At 35.5% G+C, this 12,757-nt stretch overlaps 1 protein-coding gene across 7 annotated transcripts in view; it reads left to right on the forward strand.

The window, feature by feature from the left end:
* The window catches only part of znf536 (zinc finger protein 536), a 241,578-nt gene that overhangs the window by 215,926 nt on the left and 12,895 nt on the right, over positions 1-12,757 (forward strand). The gene's annotated exons all lie outside the window — the stretch shown is intronic.

Raw genomic sequence — 12,757 nt, forward strand, 5'->3', positions numbered from 1 at the left:
GAGGTATGGAACCTGTTAGAATGTTAAAAAACGTTTGATGTTACTAGCTACAGCTAGCTGAACTGAACTGAAGCAAAGTTGGCTAATAATGGAACTGGAGATGATTAAGAGATGAGATATCTGCTAAGGTGTGGTTGACTGATGAGGAACTGGGTTATATATGTTTATAAGTGGTTTATATATGTTTCTGTCTGCTTTAACTGCTGGGTAGCTGGTTTATAATATGTTCCTATCTACTTTAACTGCTGATTAGCTGGTTTATATATGTTTCTGTCTGCTTTAACTGCTGGTTAGCTGGTTATAATAGGTTCCTATCTGCTTTAACTGCTGGTTAGCTGGTTTATATATGTTTCTGTCTGCTTTAACTGCTGGTTAGCTGGTTATATATGTTTCTATCTGCTTTAACTACTGGTTAGCTGGTTTATAATATGTTCCTATCTGCTTTAACTACTGGTTAGCTGGTTTATAATATGTTCCTATCTGCTTTAACTGCTGGTTAGCTGGTTTATAATATGTTCCTATCTGCTTTAACTGCTGGTTAGCTGGTTATATATGTTTCTATCTGCTTTAACTGCTGGCTGCTTTGTGCATCTCCTCTCATGCTTTGCACATCTTCGCATTGTTTCACGTAAGTGACGTTGTGTATGGATTGCACCCCCCCTCAACCTGCTATAGGGAATTTATACATTGTACGGTACATTGTGTCTCTGCTCAGTCCATGAGCCGCCCTAACCCGACCCCCAAATAAAGTGTCCAGGGTAACCCATATCCATGCCTCACTAATTTCTTTGAATAGGATGATGAGGAAGATAAAATATATGAAATAACTAAAACTAATACTAAAACTAAACTAAACTAAACTAAACTAAAACTAAGCATCAGAAAAAAACGATAACTAATAAAACTAACAAACCTGCTCTAAAAACTAATTAAAACTAACTGAATAAGAGAAAAAAAAAGTCAAAACTAATTAAAACTAAACTATAATTAAAAATCCAAAACTATTATAACCTTGATTCAAAGGCATTAAAATCAACAAAATCTCATAGAAGAAAATGCTCTCAAGGATGCAGAAAGTCATTTATGAATTATTAAAAATTAAAACCTAATACTGGTCAGTTTTACATTTTGCTGCTTTACTTTTATAATGTCAATAATTACGTTATCTTCAGTAAAAGGTGTCATATCTGTGAAATGTAAAAAGAATATAACCTGAGTAAATCAATGAATAACACAAATATGAAACAGAAATAAAATTAAATATCACTGATACCTTTGAGTAAATAGACTTTTTACTTTGCAGAGACGAACTAGACCGATGTGATTTCTCATAGCTCAGTGTTGAGCTTGTTGCTGCTTTAAATACAGTGTTTTTTATAATTATCTTCATACATTTTTCATTAGTTTATAGAGCATCATTTTATATTTGGAACTTTTTCATTTTTGCATCATACAGAAGAATGACTGCACTACATATCTGCTGAAATGGGAGATTTACCTGTTCCTCTTACATTTTGTTTTCCATTTTCCCAGCGGACTCTCATCTGTAAATGATTTAAAGTCAGTGTGTTTAGTTTAACCTTGATTTTACCAAGAACAGTTACTTATTCACAATGTCAGCGTGGCAAGTAACAAACAAAAACAGTAGAGGGAGGAAATGAAAGAACAAACAACAGCGGTAGTTAATGAAAGAATAAAGTAATTTGTGAGAGTCATTAAAGATGACCATATGCCCTTAGAAGCGGTTAATCAGAGGTGAAACATTAACAGGTATCATTAAAAATGCCCTGAAGTCCACGGTTAAAGGATGAATGTGGGATAATTTTATCTAGTTTTAGTGTTTTTGTCACAGATTCCAGTCATTATCCACAGCAGACTGGGAAGACGACAGGCCAATGGATGAGCTGCATTTAGAGGTTTTTAATCACTTGTAAAGATGAGGCCGTGTATTAGGGGGGGGGGGGGGAGGGGGGGGGGGGGCAGGGGGGGGGGGGGGGGGTTCTAAAAGAGTTTTAAATACGTGAGAACCAGTGGACATCACAGCCAGTATCGACAAGGTCCATTTAAGGACACTGGTGTATTGTGAATGGGACAAGTACAAAAGCAGGGTGATAGATTGCGTTAAATTTATGATGTGAGTCTATAGATCATGTCCCCATATTCATGACAACAAAAAGATAGTCATTTTAACAATCAATACCTGAACACCTAGAACTATTTTTAGTGACCATCAAATGAGTGTTTTTTTTGTTTGTTTGTTTAGTTTTTTTCCTTTTCACATAACTTTTCCTAAGTAATTTATTTCCATTTATTATTTTACACTTTGCTTTGTCTGGCAAAAGGTAATTGAATTTGAAAATTGAAATTGAAATGAAAATTGAAATTGAATTCAATTTGCTAACATTTAATTCAATTGACCCATAGGTGTGAATGTGAGAGGGATTATTTGTCGTTTGCCCATGACACTAGTGAGGATAAAGCGGGTTCAGAAAATGAATGATTGAATGAATAAATGAATGAATTCAATTTTTTTTATATCAGAATAGAGAAAACTTAAGCAAACAAGTGGTGTCAAGTACAACAAACCCCGCCCCTCGCACGTATTGTAGCTTATTTTGGCATCGATCCAGCTTATGTCATCATGTCTATACATGTGGTGACATCAGCATATCAGTTGCCTCTATATATGTGCCAAGTTCGACGTAAATTGAGACAAAATTGATTTTTTATAGACGTGAAATTTCATCCATTATCAGTAAATGGGAGAAGAAAAAAGATTTTAAACATTCATAAAAAACTTGGAAACTTTGACCTACTTTTCCCAAAATGTAATCACATCTATTCTGGGTCACTGGCAATCTATAAACCAAATTTGGTATGAATTCAACCAATAGTTTTGCTGCTACAGACATTTGAAAATTTGCCCATAATAGTAAATGGGGGGGGAAAAAAGATTTAAAAATTTCATAAAAAATTTAAACTTTGACCTATTTTCCTAAAATGTAATGACATCAATTCCAGGTCACTAGTAATCTATAAATCCAATTTGGTATGAATTCAACCAGTAGTTTCACTGCTACAGACATTTGAAATTTCGCCTATTATAAGTAAATGGGGGGGAAAAAACGATTTTAAAAATTCATAAAAAATTTGAACTTTGACCTACTGTTCCCAAAATGTAATCACATCTATTCTGGGTCACTGGTAATCTATAAACCAATTTTGGTATGAATTCAACCAATAGTTTTGCTGCTATAGTGTTAACAAACAAACAAACTGAACCAAAAACAATACCCCATGCCTCCCCTTTCAGGGCAGGGTAAAAATAGTTTTTCCAATAAAATTTGTTGTTAACTGAACATAAAAACAAGCTTGTCTACTTGCCAAACTACTTGGGTTTCATTGGTGAATCAATGTTGCAGAAGATGACGATGTTTCCACGTTCACGACGGAGCCAACCAAAACTGCTTAACTTTTAACAGTATTTAACCCATAAAGACCAGTGCTAGCTTTGTGGGCAGTTCCCAAATAAATGCTTCTCTGTATTTAACCTCTCTTAAGTGATTTATCACCATTTATTATAATATTATCTTCTTTATTTTGCATTTTTTTCTGGTGAAAATCAGTTTTTTTTCCTATTTTTTTCCAATTCACTGATCATGTAGATGTTCAGAAAAGCTAACATGAAAGAATTTATATCAGAAATGTGACTTTTTCAGCAAATATATCAATACCTGAATGAATAACAAGTGTATCTACCAACTGTTATTTCTCAAACTCCATGTTTTACTGGTGAATCAGTGTTGTAGAAGATGACAGTATCTGATGGTATCATGCCTGATGACCATGAAAAGACCACAAACTGCATTTTACAACAATTATTTACATGTATTGATAGGATTGGATTAGTGGATCAACCGTCAGCATTTTAGATCAGGAGAGGATTTTCGTCGACCCTGTACGTTTTGTCTTCATGGGTTAAACATAAAGGGAAACTAGTAAAAACATCATGTATCTGAAAAAAACTAAAGTCTTAAGTCTCCTTCAGTCTGCAAGTATTAAACTAGACACCTTACAGTTGTGCCAAATTCTACTCCCTGCCAAAAACTGCTCCCCCTTTTTAAATCAGCCATGAAGAGGACAATATTGCTGTTATGTTTTTTTTTTTTTTTTTTTTTTTGTCTATTTAACCCTATAACGCCGAACGTATCATATTTGATACATGAGTTTTGAAGCCCTCTACATGATCAGTGGGATATTTTTTTTCTTAAAAACCTCATGTATACAATTAGATACATGCAGTACACAGATAATCCACCAGGGGGGAGGAATTCATTCACCAGAGACCTTTCCAGTGACATGACAAGATTGTCATTAATAAGGAAGGAGGCAGAACTTTGACAATTTTGAAAAGGAATTACCAATTTGTTAGACATGTTTGTGTTATATAATGTTTTTGTTTGTTCAAAAATAATAATATTTGAGCATTGAGACCCGATGTATCAAATATGATACAAAATTGAAACTCATACCTGGAAATTGATATGTGAAAATTTTTTTTTAATAGTTGTTCAGAAGGACCAATAAAGGCTCCAGTTTCAAAGAACTGGAATTTTTTCTCAGTGATTTAATGGTTCAGGCTTTACAAGATTAATATTAAAGAATGTGGAAACTGTAAGGTATATAAAACTTTCAAAAGTTAAATCTTAGATACACAACACACAAAATATATAACAACAGAAACAGATACTGCTGAAAACTACATCGCCTGCGGCTAAGGATGCAGTTTTCGCCAGGGAGCAGAATTCGGCACCTGGTACTGCCAAAAACTGCCTCCCCCATCAGATTAAGCTTGGAGCTAAAGGAGTGAAACGACTTTCGCAGCTCACATTTGGAGCTATTCTGGTGAGGCAGGGAGAATTTGGTGCACATTGTCCTCTTCATGGCTGTTTCCGGCAGCTGCTGCGCGATGCAGTTTTCGGCAGGGAGTAGAATTCGGCACAACAACAGTCACGTCTAGTCATGAACTGAGGTCCTGAAACACAGAGGAACCTGGGAAAATATCATGTGATTTGTTGCATTCACTAAAAATAAAGCATTTTCCTCTTGTTTACAGCGTCAAATGTCCCACAGTTCACGACAATAACAAAATGTTCCCTCTCATGGGGCTCCCCTGGCAACATCTTGAGTGTCTCAGCCTGCCTGTCTGTCTGTCCGTCTGTCTGTCGATGTGTGTGTTTTAACTGTTTCCATAACTTTTAACTGTTATCGCTGTGTGTCGAGGTCAAAGGAAGTTCATGATGATTAATGCAGCAGAGCGGCCGATGCTCTTTGTGTCAGAATGTGAGTGAGAAGCAGGTGGCCGGCATATCTATCAACCCCCACCAGCCTCCATTTTTCTTTTTTTTTCCCCCTTTCTCTTTATTGCAGAGAGACATGGTTGACAGCCTATGCGCACGCACACACTTGTATATACGTGCACGTATACACACACGGCATGTACACACACATTCACACTAGATGCAGACGGACACACACGCAATTGGGCATCCATTATCTGTGTACAGTGACAGGTCAGCAGCAGAATGTGCCTCCCTCAGTTCAGCAGGGACTCCAGCTGAGGAAAAATAAGGCGAGGTTGGGCATCTACTCCGCACACACACATATGCACACACACCTCTCACAAACACAAAATCTATGGTCTCGGTCTTCTCTGAGAAAAAGATGGAGCGAGTCGGTGAGTGAGCAGGCGGGTAGAAAAAACATGAAAATGAGAATATGTGTGAGACAGTGTGTGAATGAACAAGGCAACATGGAAGAAAATGGCACAGAATGAATGGATTAACCCTCAAAGACTTCAGTTTGTAATGACTTAGAAATGTTTAATACCTTTAGAACTGCTGCTTGTTTACGTAACAACTGAAACGTCACTCAGGCCTTTTCGGAAATTTTGTTGCAAAGTGGGAATTCCATGCACCTGCAGCAGCAACAAACATGGCAACCAAGCGGAAGTGGTTTCTCACAGATTTGGCAAAAAAAACAAGCCAGATCCCTACAATGTAAAATTATACAGTCCACCAGGGTTGTTTTAACCCTTTCATGCATACTGGTCATTACAGTGGACAGCTATTCTACAGCTGTTCTCTTGTACATTCATGGGTTTTGTTGTTTTAGTTGCATATCACACAGCGGACGCTAATGCATCACCCCATACACTGCAATTCAGACTATTACTGTAACTTTGCTGTTCTTGATAAACCTAATCTGCACTAACATGTTTGAGTGTAAATCAATTGCTAATTGTTATTAGACTGTAATTAAAAGCTTTCTTAATAAAATGTTGTTGTTTTTTTTTCATTTTATCTCCATGAAGTGATGAAGTGTATTCTGCCCCTGCTTGTGTGTGTGGGGCAACTAGCTCAACAGATCGACAGCAGGTTTCCCAAGAAAAGCCGAATGCCAAAGGCTTGTCTTGAGACTCACTGTAAAACTACAGACATACATACAGAATATGTCTCAGTTATGTTCATTGCCTTTAATACACTTACATGGCATTATACATTTAAATGAATAGGAAATACATTGCTAGCTCGATGCTAACTTGAATGGGAAAATCCATAGACACGCTAACGATTAGCATTCACAGATTAAGATTTATAACATTTTTTTTTATCCAGCAACAAAGGTTCACATCACATATATTTTTGACTATTCATTTCAACAACAACTCAACATAAAATACTAACAGGCATTTGTTTTCCTGGCCATACAAACAGAATGAGAGAAACGTGTCTGTTAGTTCCTTCTTGTGTCTGAACTGGCTACGGGAACACCGCAAGGACAAAATATACGTTACTGCAACTTATTCTGACCATTAGAGGGCCCCCTTTGCTTGCTTTTAAGATCAGAACATCACAAAGTGAGTAACAACTAGTATTAGAGTTTGTTAAAATGTGAGAAAACATCAGATTAGCTGCTTTAAAAATGTTTTTATCACTTTCTGATGATGATACATGTTTCTTTGCTTCAAAAATGAAATGCACAGTGTCCAGCTGAGTGGACATTTTTGAAACTCCATGAAAAATAGGTTCATAAAAAAATTTCAATCGCATTGTTTTTTTCATGCCTAAAGAGGAATAAAAACAGGAAAAAAATCTCAACTAAGGTTCCCCTAATTCACGCATGAAAGGGTTAAAGAATGGGTATAGTCGGTGGATGGAGGTAAAGGTGACATTTGGGTTCAGCACTCATGAAGAGACAACAAAACTGCTGCTGCGTGGAATTCTCATTCCCACAATGCACTTTGTGGCAAAATTTCCAAAAAGGCCCAAGTGATGTTTCGGCTTCTTATGTAAAAAACTGTGTTTATGATGTAGTCATCTTCGAATGTTGTTCAGCGTGAGGGAAGTGATGCAGGTGCATAAGCACAGAAGGAGTACTGGATTAGTGATAATTAGGTTATCACTGGGGTTTTACGAATTTGAAAAAAAATCTGTGATGAAAGTCATGTGCTGCTTTAACCTCCTTAGACCCATCTATGGATTTTCTGTCCAAGAGTTTCACAGTTATATACAAAAGAATTAAAAAAACTAAAAAAATGTCCACTGCAAAGAACATTCCACAAAGATAAAAAAAAAAATGGATCTGAAAAAACTGTTGCATCATGATTTTTTCAATCTAGGCAATTATTTAATTTTTTAAAAAGCCAAAACTTGTACTTTCCTGGGTCTCAGGAGGTTAAGAAAGGTTAAGTATAGAGAAAAAAAAATTTGGGGAAGTGCCACAAAAGTAACACTGGGTCTAACAGAGAAGGCTGATTGTCTAATTCTACTTCAACTCTACATCAGCTGCTGATATTATGAAGCAAATTCCCCTCAGTAAAGAAGGGGTCTGATCATGGAGACGTTTAACAATAAAACATAAGTTTCAATCAGTTATGAAACTTTCAACGCTGAACATATTGTGTTTTTACAAGATGTGAGAATAATTTCATTACAGTGTTTTATTGTACATCTTTTTTTATTGTCTGATTATATAATGATTCAACAGGTTTTAATGTTGATTGTCAGTCTTATGACCAGGATATGATACATTATGACAGGTGTGAGAATATCACCGAACGCATATAAAGCTGTTCTGCACTGAATGACAGGTATCATCTGATAAATCCGAAGCAATTAAGATATGATTTAGTGCTTATTTATCATAAATTATTGTGATGTGCTTCACCAGATGTACCAGACTGCCTGTGACAATTGAATGATTTATCCCATATAGTGTGTCATAGTGGATATGCTAAAGCTTTTTATACATAAGTTCCATCATGTGACATTGACCACTAAGAACATATACAGACACATATGTTCTACTGTGTACAGCTGTAAATACAGTGAAGTCATTTTCATTATTTCTAACTCAGGTAATTTAAATAAAATACTGACTTTAAAGTACTTGTACTTCACTTGACTATTTTAATTTAATGTCTATATATGTTCTCACCACATCTTCCTATGGTATTTCCCCTTCTTTATGAATTTATTTGGCCAAAATTGTTATTTTTCCTCTAAATATTAGGACTTTATTTCATCTATTTTTTTTTTTTTTTTTTTTTTACTTTTCTTATAATATTATAACTTTTCTCTAGAAAACGTATGACTTTGTTCTTGTAATAAATGCAATATTTTTTTGTCAAAAAATCATGCATTTATTTATTTTTCTCAGAAATGTAAAACTATGAACACGTAATATTACTTTTTCTTCTCAAAATATTTAGACTTTATTCTCAATGCATTCTAACTTGTGCAATATTGCATTTTATTTCTCCATTCTCCTTCTTGTAACTACATAAACTATCGAGTAATACAAAAATTTATGAAATTCTTTATGAAATTTTAAATGCATTGTTCCAAAGCTGAAGACAGGTTAGTTTTTCTGTGCAATTCTCACATGACAGGGACATTAAAAACACATGATGGTTCTATAGAATATGATAGTAAAGTAGTTCAAGTGAGTTCAACAACATTTATGCAACAGTAATATGAATCCAAAACCATCAGATATAATAGTAAAACACTGACAAGGACTATTACACTGTACAATGACTACATTTACTTTTTACAGTTAGATACTTAATGTTTTCAATGCATAACTCATACTGCAAGTATTTTCACAAGTTCAAGAGTTATGAGTATTTTTACTTAAGTAAATAATGTGAATATTTCCTCCAGCTCTGGAGGATGGAATGGATGTCAGACTGAGTGAGCATGAGTAAACCTGTGAGAGTGAATGAGTTAGTGTCAGTGTCTTAGTAAGCACATGAGTGAATGAAAAACAAACTTCATGCACAGCCATAAAAAAAGAAACCGCCAAACCCTCCAGAAAAGAAGCCTAAAGTGAAAATAGAACAAGGGATGAAGACAGAAAAGAAGGAGCTGCTATTTTAGGTTCTTATTAACAGGTCCTACTGGTACAGCAATTAATAATCTAGTTCAGTATTTAACATGGGACCTAGTCCCTGGTGGGGACGTTTTAGCTGGCTTTGATGCTGAAAGAGCTCCTTCCCCTCTCCCCCTACAGCTCCTCTCCTCTCCTTAAGTGCCTCCCCTGGTGTTATTTGTGTGTTGGTTTTCTCTAGTTAAGCTAGGAAACAGACCAAATCGCTATTCCCCAAACTTCAGGCCAATTTTCTATCAACACGCCAGCTCGTTGAGGGAAATGCTCTTAATTCATCAGAGGGAATCTCGAGGAGAATAAATTCCCTTCAGGCTGTTTGAAGTAATGTAAATGTATTTATTTTTGGAGGGGGATAGGGGGTGTGGGTGGAGTTAAGAAAATATTTAAATATATAATCCTGTAAATCAGTGGACAATTGTCCAAGTCATGCAGGATACATTTTTGAGCCATTGCCATAAAAAACAAATGGTATATATTTCATTTTCTTTACAATTTACCTTTTCTTTTCCTTTATGAGTTTGGCTGAAAATCAAAGCTTGCTTAAACATGATTATGCAGAGGTTTGACATCCAAAAAGGGGCTGAGAGGATTTATTAAACTATAAAAACACTTCTCTGTATGTAATATTGACTTGGATTTAGTGAATATGTAGGGATGGACGAATGGGGGGAAAAAACACAACCTTTTCAGGTAATGTAGAAAATATAAATTGCGATTCCAGTAGTGAACCACCTTTTTAAAAAAAAAAACAAAAAAAAAAAAACTTGTTTTCAGTAGAAATGTGTTGGAATTCATATATATATATATATATATATATATATATATATATATATATATATATATATATATATACATATACATATATATATATATATATATATATATATATATATATATATAAGTGCATGGGTGTATATGTGTGTGAGGGGGTTGCTGCAGTTTGCTGAGTAATCTGGGAGCCTCGGCATGCATGCAGGTTATTGGACAGATGGTTTAGCACATTTAATTGCTCACACCTTCTGTGTGGCTGTGTCTCTCTGCCTACAAACTCTCAGCCTGTCTGTATTTCCATCTATGTCTCACTCCCCTTTTGTATTTTCATGTGTTAATGGCTTCCTTAAAAAGTCATTTACTTACATCTTTCAGTAATTACTTTCACTTACTATAAATTTCTACGCTTATTCCTGTTTTGAACAGTTTTTACCCATTTGTTTAGGATGTTTACAGTATCTACAGTACGGATGAATGGATGTAATTGTATGTAAATGTAATATGATATGTACAGTATATATAGGGTCCTCTGAGAATGATGCAGTGGATTTCACCTCCACACGTGCACATGCATTCTGTCTGTCCAGCCCATGCACAGACATGCAAATTGTGCACAATAACTTTATTTAAACACAGAGCACATATGCACTTATATTGCTGTGTGTGTCATTGAGTACATATGCAAATCAATTCCAACGTACCTCCACACACATCCACAAAAGTACATAAAGACCAGGAGTTGCATTCTGGCATCCAACCAACAGTAACCATCCTTAAATGCCATTTGATGCCAGAACTGCCATCTGTTGCCATCTTAAGATAGCTCTTCTCACAAGACGCAGGCGAGACAGCGCTTTACTGAGAGCCACCGTGTATTTGTCACATATGGCCACAAAGTGCTCAATATATGCAGTTTTAGTAACTTGAATGGAATAACAGCCTTTATTCTATTCCACACCCCCATCACAATGTTTTTAGTTAAAAAAAACAAATAAATAATAGAAGTATAAAAAAAGGAGGACTTAGCAATACATTTAGATATTTTTGTCATAGGGATCAAACTGTGTGTTAAATGAACATATTGTTAAATAACAGTGAAATGCAAAAACAAAAAAATATATGTAAATGAGAGATGAGAGAAAAAATAGAAGACAGAGCAAGATGAGGAGAAAGTAGAAGATACCTAGAGGGATTATAAGCGAGAGATCGAGACACCCCCGTTTGTATTGTACCTACAGTGTGTGTACTGTATATGTGGTGGGTTTGGGGTGAGTGAGTGGGGAGTGGGTGGGTGTTTGTGAAACATGGGCATGTTTGTGGCAGTAGTGATGTATCTGCCGTCCACACACACACACAAACACACACATACACACATATATATACGCACACACCTCCGCTGACTGAATCCCTTCCTCCAGCCCTCCTCTCCACATCCTCTCCCACTTTTTCCTCTGATCTCCATGCAGAGGGCCTTAGGGGGTTAATTAACAGGCTTAGATAATGCCACACTAATGAAAACAAGACCACTGTTTCTCCTCTCTGTTTCGCCTCCTCTTCTTCTTCTTCTTCGTCTTCTGTGTCTCATATCCATTGCCTTTTTCTAACACTTTGAAAGGTTTCTGGCTCCCTCATAAATACTATCTGGGCTTTTAATAAGAAAAAAGGGCAACGAATGACTGAAATATTGCATATAAATGCTACAAATACACTGTTCAATATCAGAGGTAAAAAGTAAGTGAGTTGAGAAGCAAAAACAAACAGAAACTGAGGGAAATGAAAAGGCCAACTCTTTGCAAAATACCAGTTAAAACCTACTCCCTGACAAGTAGTTTACAAACACCTTTAGAACAAAGTAGAATGAACGAGGGTGCAGAAAGTGTGGTCAGTGTAGCCAATAATACAGTTAGAAACATGTTAAAAATCTGTGATAAAAATAAGCCCTTGAGACACTAAAATGTCCAGTTTTCATACAAAAATATGCTCCTATTTTCTGAGCTGCTTAGTCCTCATGAGGGTCACTGACATCATTTAGCATGAACACCTATAAAGTGTTGTTTTTGTTTTTTTTTTAGGAAAGCTCAGATTTCAGTGTTATATTACAGGTTGTTTTGATAAATATATAAAATTATTTGATGATAAAGACTTTAAAACAGCTCCAATGGTTTAGACATAGATATAATGAAGTATTCTTTGATGCGTTAACACATAAAGAGGGTTAAATAACAACAATAACACAATTAACAAAGAAAAATAACACCAATGTTGTAATCCACAATCAGCCAACTAGACATTTTAAATGTCAGAATTATAAATGGTACAGAATTTCACAAATGGTGCATCCAAAATGTTTATTTAGATCAATTTAAGATGGATAACACACTGGCATTGATTAGATATGGAGCAAATTGACATCAGTGACAGTGCTGAAAAGGAATAAATGATCTAATTTCAGAGTTTATGCCATTATGTCCCTTCACGTACGAATATGACTGATGTGGCTCTCATGCATTAAAAGTGAATAACAACATGAAAC

This window comes from Sphaeramia orbicularis, chromosome 3 (genome assembly GCF_902148855.1).
Source record: "Sphaeramia orbicularis chromosome 3, fSphaOr1.1, whole genome shotgun sequence".
NCBI classification, from domain to species: Eukaryota; Metazoa; Chordata; class Actinopteri; order Kurtiformes; family Apogonidae; genus Sphaeramia; species Sphaeramia orbicularis.